The sequence below is a fragment of the Lycium barbarum genome, chromosome 3 (genome assembly GCF_019175385.1).
Source record: "Lycium barbarum isolate Lr01 chromosome 3, ASM1917538v2, whole genome shotgun sequence".
Lineage (NCBI taxonomy): Eukaryota > Viridiplantae > Streptophyta > Magnoliopsida > Solanales > Solanaceae > Lycium > Lycium barbarum.
This window is the reverse complement of record NC_083339.1, coordinates 134,531,170-134,543,703: the sequence shown is the minus strand read 5'-3', so window position 1 is coordinate 134,543,703 and position 12,534 is coordinate 134,531,170. Positions and strand designations below refer to the sequence as shown.

General features: G+C 42.8%; 1 non-coding gene across 1 annotated transcript; it reads right to left on the bottom strand.

The window, feature by feature from the left end:
* Positions 1–1,299: 1,299 nt before the first annotated feature.
* LOC132634455 (small nucleolar RNA R71) lies at positions 1,300–1,406 on the bottom strand. Its single transcript, XR_009580177.1, has one exon. It is a non-coding gene; the product is annotated as a small nucleolar RNA R71 (small nucleolar RNA).
* Between the last annotated feature and the right edge of the window lie 11,128 nt (positions 1,407–12,534).

Here is a 12,534-nt window from a genome sequence, read left to right as displayed (position 1 = left end):
AAGCTTTACGTCTCATTTATTGCTAAGTACTTTTGAGACCATAATGTGTGAGTAGTTTCTTTAATCAAAGTTGTGGACCCAAATGATGGGTACTATGTAATGGGTATCTAACATTGTATCTATATATATAATGGGTTGTGATGTGTTTTATTATTTCTCGTATTCATTGTTCTATAAGTGGTTGCAAACACTTGTTCATGCACAAACCCTAGTTAATTTGGAAAGATGAACTAGGGTGTGATTTGAAATAATATAACAAGGACTCGGGGCGCTAACCCTCGTTTAATGAACTCGCTTAGGGATAAGATGAGTTCTACTTGACATATTTAATCAACCTTATTTATAACTTTTCTGCATTTGGAAAATCATGAAAAGAAATATTTTCTAACTATTGGAAAATATTAGAAAGTGTATTAGAGATTAAGTGCATGCATAACCTCGACCCATTAGAAATATATCATATTGACACCCATAGCATAACATCTAATCATTGCGGGGACACAACTTTGGTTCTCAAAATCTAAACAAATTCCTAACACTTCAGAATAGCTATTACAAACCAAATCTTTTTTCAAAATATTCGGAATAGGATTAAAGCCTTTAAAGACTAGTATCGCATACAATTTGTACCCTTTTCTCTCCATATTCCCTGTGGGATTCGACCCCAATCTCATTTGGGTTACTATATTTGACAACGTCCGCTTTACGCCATTAATAGGTGTAATTTGAGCATATCAAAATTTGGCGCCGTTGCCAGGGAATACTGTTTAGAAATTACTGATTGTTGTGTACTCTTCTTTAAAACTTTTTCTATTCCATCACACCTCGTTTGCTGTTGTGGTGAACCAGGTGAACATGGCAGGAAGACCGAATCAGAATCAAGGAAACCAAGGTGGACTCCAAGTGAACCCACCAGCACCAGAAGAGGATGAAGATGAAAATATCATTGCGGAATTCATCAATGAAGCTGATTATGCTTCTGCTGTGGTTCCTCCTAGAACTGGAAATGCTACTTTCAAAATTGATAGTTCTATCTATCAGCTGCTGAAACTTAAAGATTATTTCTGAAATTCTTCGGAGGATTGTCCACTTCGACATTTGAAGAACTTCTTGCATGTGTGTGCTCAACAATCCCAAGGTGTTGTTTCTACTGATGCACTTCGGTTACGGGTCTTTAAATATTCCTTGGCTGGCCAAGCAAGGGAATGGTATGAAAAGCTCCCCAGTAATTCTATACATACCTGGAACTAGTTAGCCAATACATTTTTGAAGAAATGGTTCCCGCCAAGCAAAAAGGCTGAACTTTGAGATAAGATCTTTGAGTTCAAACAGCTACCGGGGGAACAATTATATTCGGCATGGGAGCGGTTCAAGTATTATCTAGCTTAATCTCCAACTCACGGATTTCTGGATGGTATTCTCACGGAGAAATTCTACAAGGGCTTAGATACAATGAATCAAATTGTTGTCAATACTGCCGCAGGAGGATGCTTCATGGATAAGTCATTTATCGTTATCACCCATTTTCTTGATAAGCTCACCACCCACAATCAAGCTTGGCACTCGAGTGATAGTGAAATCCTGTCATATGGTAGTCCCTCTGCTATCGCGGTGGCCAAAGAAAATCATGAGCGAGATCATGCTTTTGCTCAATTGCAAACCACCGTGGATTTGTTGTCAAAAAGGCTTACGGAGAAAGAAGCTAAAAGTGTGAATGTTGTCGAAGAGATGCCATCTCATGCTCCCGGAATGTACCAAGTCTCGGAGGAAGCTTATCTAGAGGGGCAGCCACAACGTGAGGATGCAAATTATATCTATCACTCTCAAGGGGGTTATCAAAAGCAATGGAGACCCCAACAACCAAGCAATCAATATGGCCGAAATGAATATGGTGGTTCAGACAGGAGGGATTACAACAACAACAATTATGGTAATCGGAATCCCAATGCCTATGTTCCACCAAAGGGTCGCACGTCTAACTCTCAGAATTGGCGAGAAGGTCCTTCCAATGATTAAGGGACTTCTCAAATGGAATCTATGCTTGAAAAGATACTGGACAACCAGCATAAGAGTGACAAGAAGATGGAGAATTTGACCGAAGTGGTAGGCTCTCACACCGCTTCGATTCATAAACTTGAGTCACAAATGCGAGATCTTTCTCGTGAGCAACATCCACCGCAATGAGGGGGCCTTTCTAGCGACACAGTTCCGAACCCAAGGAGTAGTGGAGGCGATCACATTGTCTCATTCAAAGCTATTTCCACTAGAAGCGTAAATATCCTTGACGCGGTAAATCAGAAAGTGGTTGAACCTATCATTGTCGAGCCGATTGTTGATGAGGTTATTGAAGAAGAGGTTGAAGAAAAAATAGAGGCACCAATTGAAGTTCCTATTATTGTTGAGAAAGATAAGGAAGTATACCCTAGTGTTCAAAAGGGTGACGAGGAGCCAAGTGTTGAAAAAGCTACCGGTGATAGCTTTCAAAAGAGCAAGGTCACGGGGGCAATTAAACCCTTGACTCAAACATATAAGTCTCCTCCCCCGTTCCCACAAAGATTGATGAAAAGAGCAGAGGATGCCAAGTGCCAACGCTTCTACGACCAATTGAAAAGGTTGTCAATGAATATCCCATTCCTAGACGCATTCCAAGAAATGCCGGGATTTGCTAAATACTTGAAAGATTTGTTGACGAACAAAAGGCCAATCAAGAATGATACGGTGGGAGTCACACACCATGTAAGCGCTTTTATTTCGTCATCAAAGGTTGAAAAGAAGGGAGATCCCGGGGCTTTCACTATCCCTTGCACCATCGGTCATCATGATTTTGCTCGTGCTTTATGTGACAATGGGGCTAGTATTAATTTGATGCCACTAGCCATATATAAGCAAGCTGGTTTGGGAACTCCTAGACCAACGAGCATGCGTCTCCAAATGGCTGATAGAACCATCAAAAGACCGGTAGGGGTTGTTGATGACATCCTTGTTAAAGTGGGGGAATTCTTATTATCGGCAGATTTTGTCATCCTTGATTGTGCGGTTGACAAAGAAGTCCCAATTATCTTGGGAAGGCCATTTCTTGCCACCGGGAGATCCCTAATGGACTCGGAAAAGAATGAAATAAAATTCTGAGTCAATGATGAAGAGGTAACTTTCCAAGCTAGGAAGGGGTTAAAATTGCCTAGTGCTTATGAGAGCATTTCAGTCATTGATTCGTTCGATGTGATAGACGAAGCGGTGGAGCATAAGTTAGAAGAGGAGCACTTTGACGAGACATTTTCGGCTATTTTGGTGAACTTCGAGGCGGATAACATGAAAGGGTATATTGAAACAGTTAATTCTCTCATTGGCCGGGGTTCGTACTCTTATGAGCCGAAGAAATTATCTCTTGATCTTGATAAAAGAACCACTCCTCCGGCTAAGCCTTTGATTATTGAGCTTCCAAAACTTGAGCTCAAGCTACTTCCCTCTCATTTAAAGTATGTTTTTCTTGGCCCAGATAATACTTTACCGGTTATTCTCTCATCTTTGTTAAGTAAGGAACAAACTCAAAAGGTGCTTGAAGTGTTGCGGGCTTATCGAAGATCTATTGGGTGGACTATTGCGGATATTAGGGGAATTCCCTCCGGTATTTGTGAACATAGAATCGAGCTTGAGGAGGATAGTTCATCAAGTGTAGAGCATCAAAGGAGGCTAAACCCTCTTATGCAAGAAGTGGTCAAGAAAGAGATAATCAAATGGTTGGATGCGGGTGTTGTATACCCAATTGCAAATAGTCCATGGCTTAGTCCGGTGCAATGTGTGCCAAAGAAGGGGGCATCACTGTTGTCGCTAACTTTAAGAATGAGTTGATTCCTACAAGGACAGTCACCGGATGGAAAGTGTGTATGGACTACCGAAAGCTAAACACCGCAACTTGTAAAGACCACTTCCCTATGCCTTTTATTGATCAAATGCTTGATCGGCTAGCCGGAAGAGCTTATTATTGCTTTTTGGATGGGTACTCGGGGTACCACCAAATCAACATTGCATTAGAGGACCAGGAGAAGACCACTTTCACTTGTCCTTATGGCACTTTTGCTTTCAGCCACATGCCTTTCGGCTTGTGCAATGCCCCGGCTACTTTCCAACGTTGTATAATGTCTATTTTGTCAAATATGGTGGAAGATTTCTTGGAAGTCTTCATTTATGATTTTTCTATTGTTGGTGACTCCTTTGACGAATGTCTTGCCAATCTCGGTAAGGTATTGAAGCGGTGTGAAGAAACTAACCTTGTACTTAATTGGGAGAAATGTCATTTCATGGTGACATAAGGGATTGTCCTGGGCCATAGGATTTCCGAGAAGGGCATTGAGGTAGGTCGAGCAAAAGTTAATGTCATAGCCAAGCTCCCTCCACCAATCTCTGTCAAAGGGGTTCGCAGTTTCTTGGGACATGCCGGTTTCTATCGGCGGTTCATCAAAGATTTCTCCAAGATCGCCAACCCGATGTGTAAGCTTCTTGAGAAAGAAGCTAAGTTTGTATTTGATGAGAAGTGCCTTAAGGCATTTAATGAGTTAAAGGAAATGCTCACCTCTACTCCAATTATTGTATCTCCGGATTGGTCAATGCCATTTGAGCTCATGTGTGATGCAAGCGGATTTGCCATTGGTGCGGTGCTTGGGCAAAGGCACAACAAAATCATGCACCCAATTTATTATGTTATCAAGACCCTCAATGGAGCTCAAATGAATTATACGATCACCGAGCAAGAGCTTCTAGCCATCATCTACGTATTTGAGAAGTTTCGGGCCTATCTACTTGGATCCAAAGTGATTGTTCATACGGATCATGCGGCCTTGAGATATTTGATGACAAAGAAATATGCAAAGCCACGGTTGATTCGTTGGGTATTGTTGTTGCAAGAGTTTGATTTGAGGTCAAAGATCGCAAAGGTTATGAAAACCAAGTTGCAGATCATCTATCTAGACTTGAGGAAGCTGGGAGACCAAGTGAAAATCTTGAGTTAAATGATGTTTTACCTGATGAGAGGCTCTTAGATGTATCTTGTGAGGTTGCCCCTTGCTACGCAGATATCGCCAACTTCTTGGTGATAGGTCTTATCCCCGACGATATCAAGGCTTATCAAAAGAAGAAATTCTTGAGAGATAGTCATCAATACTATTGGGATGAGCCCTATTTATTCTGCACTTGTGCCGACAACATCATTCGGCGATGTGTGGCCAAATCTGAGGCCATGAAAATCTTTAAAGCTTGCCATGACTCTCCCGTGGGGGGTCATCACAGTGGGAACCGCACAACAGCTAAAGTGATTGAATGTGGATATTATTGGCCCACCATTTATCATGATGCAAATTTGATGGTGAAATCTTGTGACCAATGTCAACGCCAGGGGTCAATTAGGAGGAAGCACGAAATGCCAATGAATTTTGTCATGGAAGTTGAGCTGTTAGATGTATGGGGCATCAACTTTATGGGCCCATTTGTGAGTTCTCGTGGTATGAGACACATCCTTGTTGCGGTTGACTATGTGTCCAAGTGGGTTAAAGCTGTAGCATTGCCCAACAATAATGGCAAGAGTGTCACTAAATTTCTCAAAAGAAACATATTCACAAGGTTTGGCACTCCAAGGGCAATCATTAGTGATGGTGGCGCTCACTTTTGCAACAAGCAATTCGCTAATATCTTGGAGAAATATGGAGTGCAACACAGGGTGGCAACTCCTTACCACCCCCAAACTAGTGGGCAAGTCGAAGTCTCCAATCGGAAGATAAAGAGCATTTTATCCAAGACGGTTAATGCAAACCGAACTGATTGGTCATCTAAGCTTGATGACGCTCTTTGGGCTTATAGAACAGCGCTCAAGACACCCATTGGTACTTCTCCTTATCGGTTGTTGTTCGGTAAAGCTTGTCATTTACCTGTTGAACTTGAACACAAGGCTTTGTGGGCATTAAAAAAATTGAACATGAATTGGGACGAAGCAACCAAGCCGCGGTTGTTTCAAATGAATGAAATGGTTGAGTTTCGGTATCATGCCTATGAGAGTGCGAGTTTGTACAAAGAACGGATGAAACACTATCATGATGTCAAACTTCTGAAGCGAGATTTTCAACCGGGTGATTCGGTGTTGCTGTTCAATTCAAGGTTGAAGCTCTTTCCGGGCAAGTTGAAATTCAAGTGGTCCGGCCCTTTTACTTTGGTGAGTGTGTCACCCAATGGGCCAATGGAGTTAAAATCAGACGACGGGATGCGTACTTTCAGAGTCAATGGCCATCGGGTAAAGCATTACCATTGGATGGTTGATGGAGACAAGATTGTCAATGCTCACCGGTTAAAACATGGCACCGGACCTTAGCATCCAAAGTGGTATTACGTCGTGCCGCAACGTTAAATTGTGCGCTTCTTGGGAGGCAACCCATGTGCATTTTCGCAATATATTTTTCTTTCATTTTGTTGATCTTTGTTGTTGTGTTGTTTTAATGTTTGTTGATGTGTTGCAGAACCTAAGTGTTGAACCCAGAAATTGCCAGGACAGCAGTTACACGACACATTCGACGGACCGTCGATCTAATCGACGAAACGTCGAATGCACCGTCAAGTGGATCACATCAAAGATTGGTCACTGGAAATAATGGCAAATCGACGACAGTTTTGACGCTCCGTCGAACTGATCGACGGTCAGATCGACGGACGTTCTTCTTCTCTTTTTCATATTACAAAAAAAAGACACGGAGGGTCGTGTTAAAAAGACGAAACGTCGATTGATTCGACACTCCGTCGATTGAACACCCCCTCTGTCTTTTTAACCCAACGGTTCAGAAACATGGGTTGATAACCCACGTCTGTTGCACTTTTCTATATAACGTCTCTCTCTCTCTCTCACTACCACATCTCTCTCTCCCTACCACCTCCTGCTACCCCAATCCCACCCACTTTCCCCTTCCTTCACCACCCCACTACCGCCGCTTCCCCCTCCCCCCCCCCCCCGACCCTACTACTCTGTCCCTCTTTGTGTGTGCTTTTTCGGGTGCTTTTCCATTCTAGAAAGTTGAAATCATATTCATTATACTTCCAGGTCTGTGACTTACTGGCTTAGTGCTCCCTTGTGATTGTTTGTTTTTTGCATTCCATGACTTGTGTTACTTATTTTTTATTGTTTTCCTTGTTTTGTATTTTCACCAGGTATGCTCATATTGTTTTGCTGGGGGTGGTATGTTGGTTTGTTTGTGGTTATTGGGTCATTGATTTTTAGCCAAGTCGGAGGGCATTACGACAAACACACCTCATTTATGAGGTTGTTATTGTTTTGCCCACCAACTGTTCGATAAAATGCCAAAGTAGGGTATTGTGGGTCACGATGGCTTGGAGGGCATTACGACCTTCGAGTTGTTTTGCCCGCCAAATATTTTCCCTAGTCTAACCCAAGCCACCATGGGGTGAAGTCTGAGTAACCCCAAAATACGTGACGATTGGCACATCGGCCAAAGAAGTGTATGGGATTTGTAGTTTAGCATGCGAAAACATTCGACGCTCAGTTAGACGGCCCGTCCTTCTCAACATCGAATGAGCCTTATCAAAATTTCTTGGCAAAAACAGCATCGACGGTGGATTCGATGACCTGTCGAATCGATCGACGGGGCGTCTTTCCCACCGTCTTTCAGTTCAAATTTTCAGTGGCCAACTTAGTGCTGTAAAGAGATCGACGATGAGATCGAAGACCCGTCGAATTGATCGACGGGGCGTCTTTCTCACCGTCTTTTGATCGAAATTTGCAGTGACTCACCAGCGATCGACGATGCAATCGACGGCGCGTCGAACAGTTCGACGGGAACTTCGACGCTTCGTCGATCTGTTTGACGACTCTTTAGCACATCGACGGACCACTGGAAGCTTTAACAATGATCGCATGTCTTGTACTTTTGACTGATTCTGTTATGTTTCTATGGTTATCTTAACAATGAAGTGTGCTCTTTCCTCAGGTATGCCTCCAAAGAATCCAGTCAAGCGGGGTGGTGGTCCTAGAAAAGGCCGAGGTCGGAGTCAAATAGCCCTTACTCTTAGGGACGAACCCCCTGACTCTGACAATCAAGCGGTAGTCCTAACGACTCGATCGAGGGCTCAGACCACCACGCCCCAAGCAGAATCACCCACTTTTCTCTCATCTCAGTCTACCGAGGGGACTTCATTCTCCACATTCGCTGATTCTACCGATGCAGCAACAGACCAACCAGCCGCTCCTGAGCACAATTCAGATGAGGAGCACGAGTGGCTGCGGCTGCAAAATATGGAGATAGCGACAATCCGTTTCCCCTATGAAGGTTGCCGAAAGTACTATGTAAAAGGGGCGACTACAGTCGATGGGGATCATCCGAGGAGAAATATTCAAGAAGAAGAAGAACAAATCAGCATGAGCGGCTTAGAGAGCTACCTTCGGATTACCGATCTCATCCAGCACTATCATCTTGAGCCATTCACACAGCCTCCAGGGGATTATTGCCCGACCATGGTTCGGGAATTCTATGCTACCTACAGGGTAATGCTCGAGCAGCGCCACAAGAACAAGAGAGCTTTGAAAGCCGCCCCTCCATTGGACACAGTGTATGTTCGGGGTGTCCATGTTGACATCTCAGCACACACAATCAACCGGTTTTATTTTGGTGATGACTTCGTGGCACCGACCACAGTGGAATATGATGATAAATTTGAAAGACGGGCTGACCAATCTGTACGGGAATGGTTTGCGACGGTATGGCTAGAGGGTCGGCGGACCAGGCCCCATGGTTGAGAAACCTGGGCACCAAAATCCATAAGGCAGATATCAGCTTGGAAGCTAAATTTTGGTGGAATTTCATCATATATCGGGTTCTGCTCACGGGAGCAAATAACATAGTCACACCGGACAGAGCAGTGGTTGTGGCTGCTATGCTATCGAGGTACCCAATGAACTTGGGTGATTTGATCAGTAGAGCCATTCGGGCATGTCACGACCCAACCCCGTAGGCCGCGACTAGTGTCCGAACTGGACACTCGTACGCACCCAATAACCCAAACCAGCATATAAACGAATTATACAAAGATAAGGGGCAAATGGCGCTTCAAACTGTTGCATGTAAATGGATGTAGCGCACGGAAGCCGATAAGGCTGTCACAAATTATACCATCCCAAAATATATACACAACCCACATGTATGTCTACTGACCTCTACGAGTAGCAACAGAATCATAAGACGGGACAGGGCCCCGTCGTACCCCTGAATAAACATATACATATACAACAGAAAAGTATGTACCAAAATGTGGGCTCCGGACAAAGGAGCACTCCAAGGCAGCAGAGTCGATATCCTAAGCAGGCGGATCAGCAAATCGAGCGTCTGTACCTGCGGGCATAAAACGCAGCCCCCGAAGAGAGGGGGTCAGTACGGAATATGTACTGAGTATGTAAAGCCTGGAGTACAGTAAACAAAATCATAACCGGAACAAAGGTACAGAAAATGAGTGTAATGTCCAGAATATCAAAATACATATTTATAAAACATAAATAATGCATGCTAAAACATATGCCATACCCGGCCCCAATATGGGACTCGGTGAACAAAACATGGTCGCCTCCCTGTCACTGGCGCCATAACACATCATACTCCAGAGTAGAGAATAGCTCCGTAACAAATCGTAACATATCAGATGACCATATCATATCATAACATCATATATCAGAATATATGTACATAGCACATCATACTCCAGGACCTATGTACATGTCATGTCGGCCCCCTCACATCGAGACACGACGAACAATGCAGTGGATTACGCGTGATAACATATCCTGGCCCGGGCTCAGTGAAGGAAGTATTGAGGCATCCACGAGTAGAGTAGTGAGAAACTAATGCAATGTAAAATACAAAACATTTAAAAAGACTCGATCGAACAATCCAAATGACAGATCATTTAGAAAGAATCGGACGATAATCTTAGTACATACCTTTCAGATGTCGCGGTGGTTTATACTAACACGGAACTTCTGGGATCATTTTTACATAAAAAAAATGTGACATAGGCATCAAGAGAGTAATCGAAACAATTGTCATTTAGAAGTCGGAACAATAACCAACCTAGATTTCCTTCGAATGCCGCTCGAAAACGAGTTACACAAAACGATATAAAAAGGGTCTCGGGATTTGTGGGCCCACCTCGGGTCAAACCGAGGGCCGTACGAGAAATATGAACTTTAGTCCTTATGAAGTCATCTACGAACGTTTCGAAGCAATCGGGTTCTGTTTGCGAAAGTTACGGACGTTTTACGGTGCAAGACTCTTTTAGGAGTAAAAAGTGTTTAAGCTATTTTTCCATCAAAGCATATCAAGACATAAGGTCCATAATTCAATTACAATTGAAATGAATAAGGGTCATAATCATGCTCAGATTTTTAGGAATGGAGTTTTCCCCGAGGCTTGTATCATAGCCTATTATAACTAGGACATGCCAAAAGAAAGAAAGAAAGATAGGGCTTTACATACCTCGTTCGCTTCTTAAGCTAATCCAAACTCAAGTTCCGGACTTCCCAAGATCTACAATATGTCAATGAATACCAAACATTAACTATAGGCATTTAGAAATTCAACCTCAAGTTAACACTTGTCTACAAAAATTTGGGCAGCATCTCTCTTATAAATTCAACATCCCCGAGGATTTAACTCGGCCAAAAACATCAACAACCATACCAACAACCGTACTAACAACATCAACAATCAACCCAAATTGCATTCTAACATTAGTAACCTTCTTCTCTACATAGTTTATCAACATTCAATTCAACTACGTACATTCAAGCAGATATCAACGCTCACATATTCATTACTAATCCAAGATCATTTCAACATAATTCAAGAACATTTCAATCAACCTACACAATATTCAAACAATTCCACCAACACACCATGCTCCACCCGAAACTTCCAATTCCAACAAGGACAATAACAACACATTTTCTATCTTTCAAATTCATGACTACACTTAACAATTCACACGTTAACAATATTATTCTCGCAAATACAAGAAACGATATTAGAAGCACATTAGCCTCCAAATCAGCCCGTAACCATCACAACTTCAACTTGAATCATCAAATTCTCATTTTCATCATAGAATACATATCAACAACAACCAAATTACTATATAAAAATTAGTTCATCTTTCCTACACTACACACACATACACGACCAACTCTCCAACATGCATAATTCCATGATTTTTATCCATTTCCACATACTACAACATATATAAACCATTTATAACATATAAAAGAGGATTAAATCTTACCTCTTCTTATCAACTCCTCAACTTAGCTAGGATTGTGATTTTGCAACAAAGAGCGGTTTTCTTGTTTCAACAATTATACCACGTTAAAGAGGACCCTTGAATTAGTAGGAGTACTAGAAGAAATAAATTTTTTGAATCAAGATGGAAGGCTTCAAGATTTTTTTTTTCTCTTTCTTTCTCTCTTGGCCGAATGGCCTTCCTGTCTTGCTCTCAAGTTCTTCTTTCTTGAAAGTTCTTGAAGTGAGGAGATAATCCATAATAAGCCACCCTTTTATTCAAAAAAAAAAAAAAATCCCAAGTGAGCCTTGGCCCACCCCATGGCCGGCCACACTTGGGCCTTTTTCTTTTTTTTTTTGTTTTTCCAAGCCCAATTATTTGTGGCTAATTTTTGTAATAAATGAAACCATTTTTCAAGTTTCCAATTTTGCCCTTAGCCTTCCTCAATATTTCCACATCAAAAATTTTTACGAACAACTTGTGCACCAAACAAGGCCAAGATTATAGCCTTGCTCTTAATTACCCGCAATTATTTTAAATTATCCGAGTGTACAAAATGCGGAATATAACAGGGCACGCGTACCACAGGAGGCGACAGCCTTGATATTCCCATGCCTTATCACGCAGTTGTGTAGGTTGGCCCAGGTGCGGCACATTGATACATTTGCAGCTACTCTCTCCGCAACAAAGGTGTGCGACATCACACGGAGTAGGGATGAGACCCTCCGTACATCTCTTGCCACCAGTACTTCATTGCTAGAGCTCATGGGTGAGCAGGCTGAGCATGTCACGGATTCAGTACCACAGGGCATAATGGATATAGACACAGAAGGCTTGTCCACCACAAAGGCCTCCACACCAGCTGTAGCTGAGCCTGCTGTTCCATCTGCATCTCCTATTCCTCCGTCAGCCGCAGCATCAGCTTCCGAGGATCTTTTTGTCCTCAACAGAGCCAACTTCAGAGAGTTTGCAATCAAGGCAGAGCGTGTTGATCAGCAGGTGACCCGGATATTGCAGCAGTTGGGTAGGTTCGTCCGGAAAGAGATTGCACCGGAGTTGGAGCCTCTTCAGGAGGCTATGGAGAGGCATCATGCTAGAGTCAATGCCCGCCTTGACAGTTTGGAGATGCGGATATTAACTATTGAGAAGAAGAGTGAGTCTGGTACTTCGGGGGATTTGAAGACCGAGCTTGACCAACTCCGATCTGAGATTGCGGCCTTC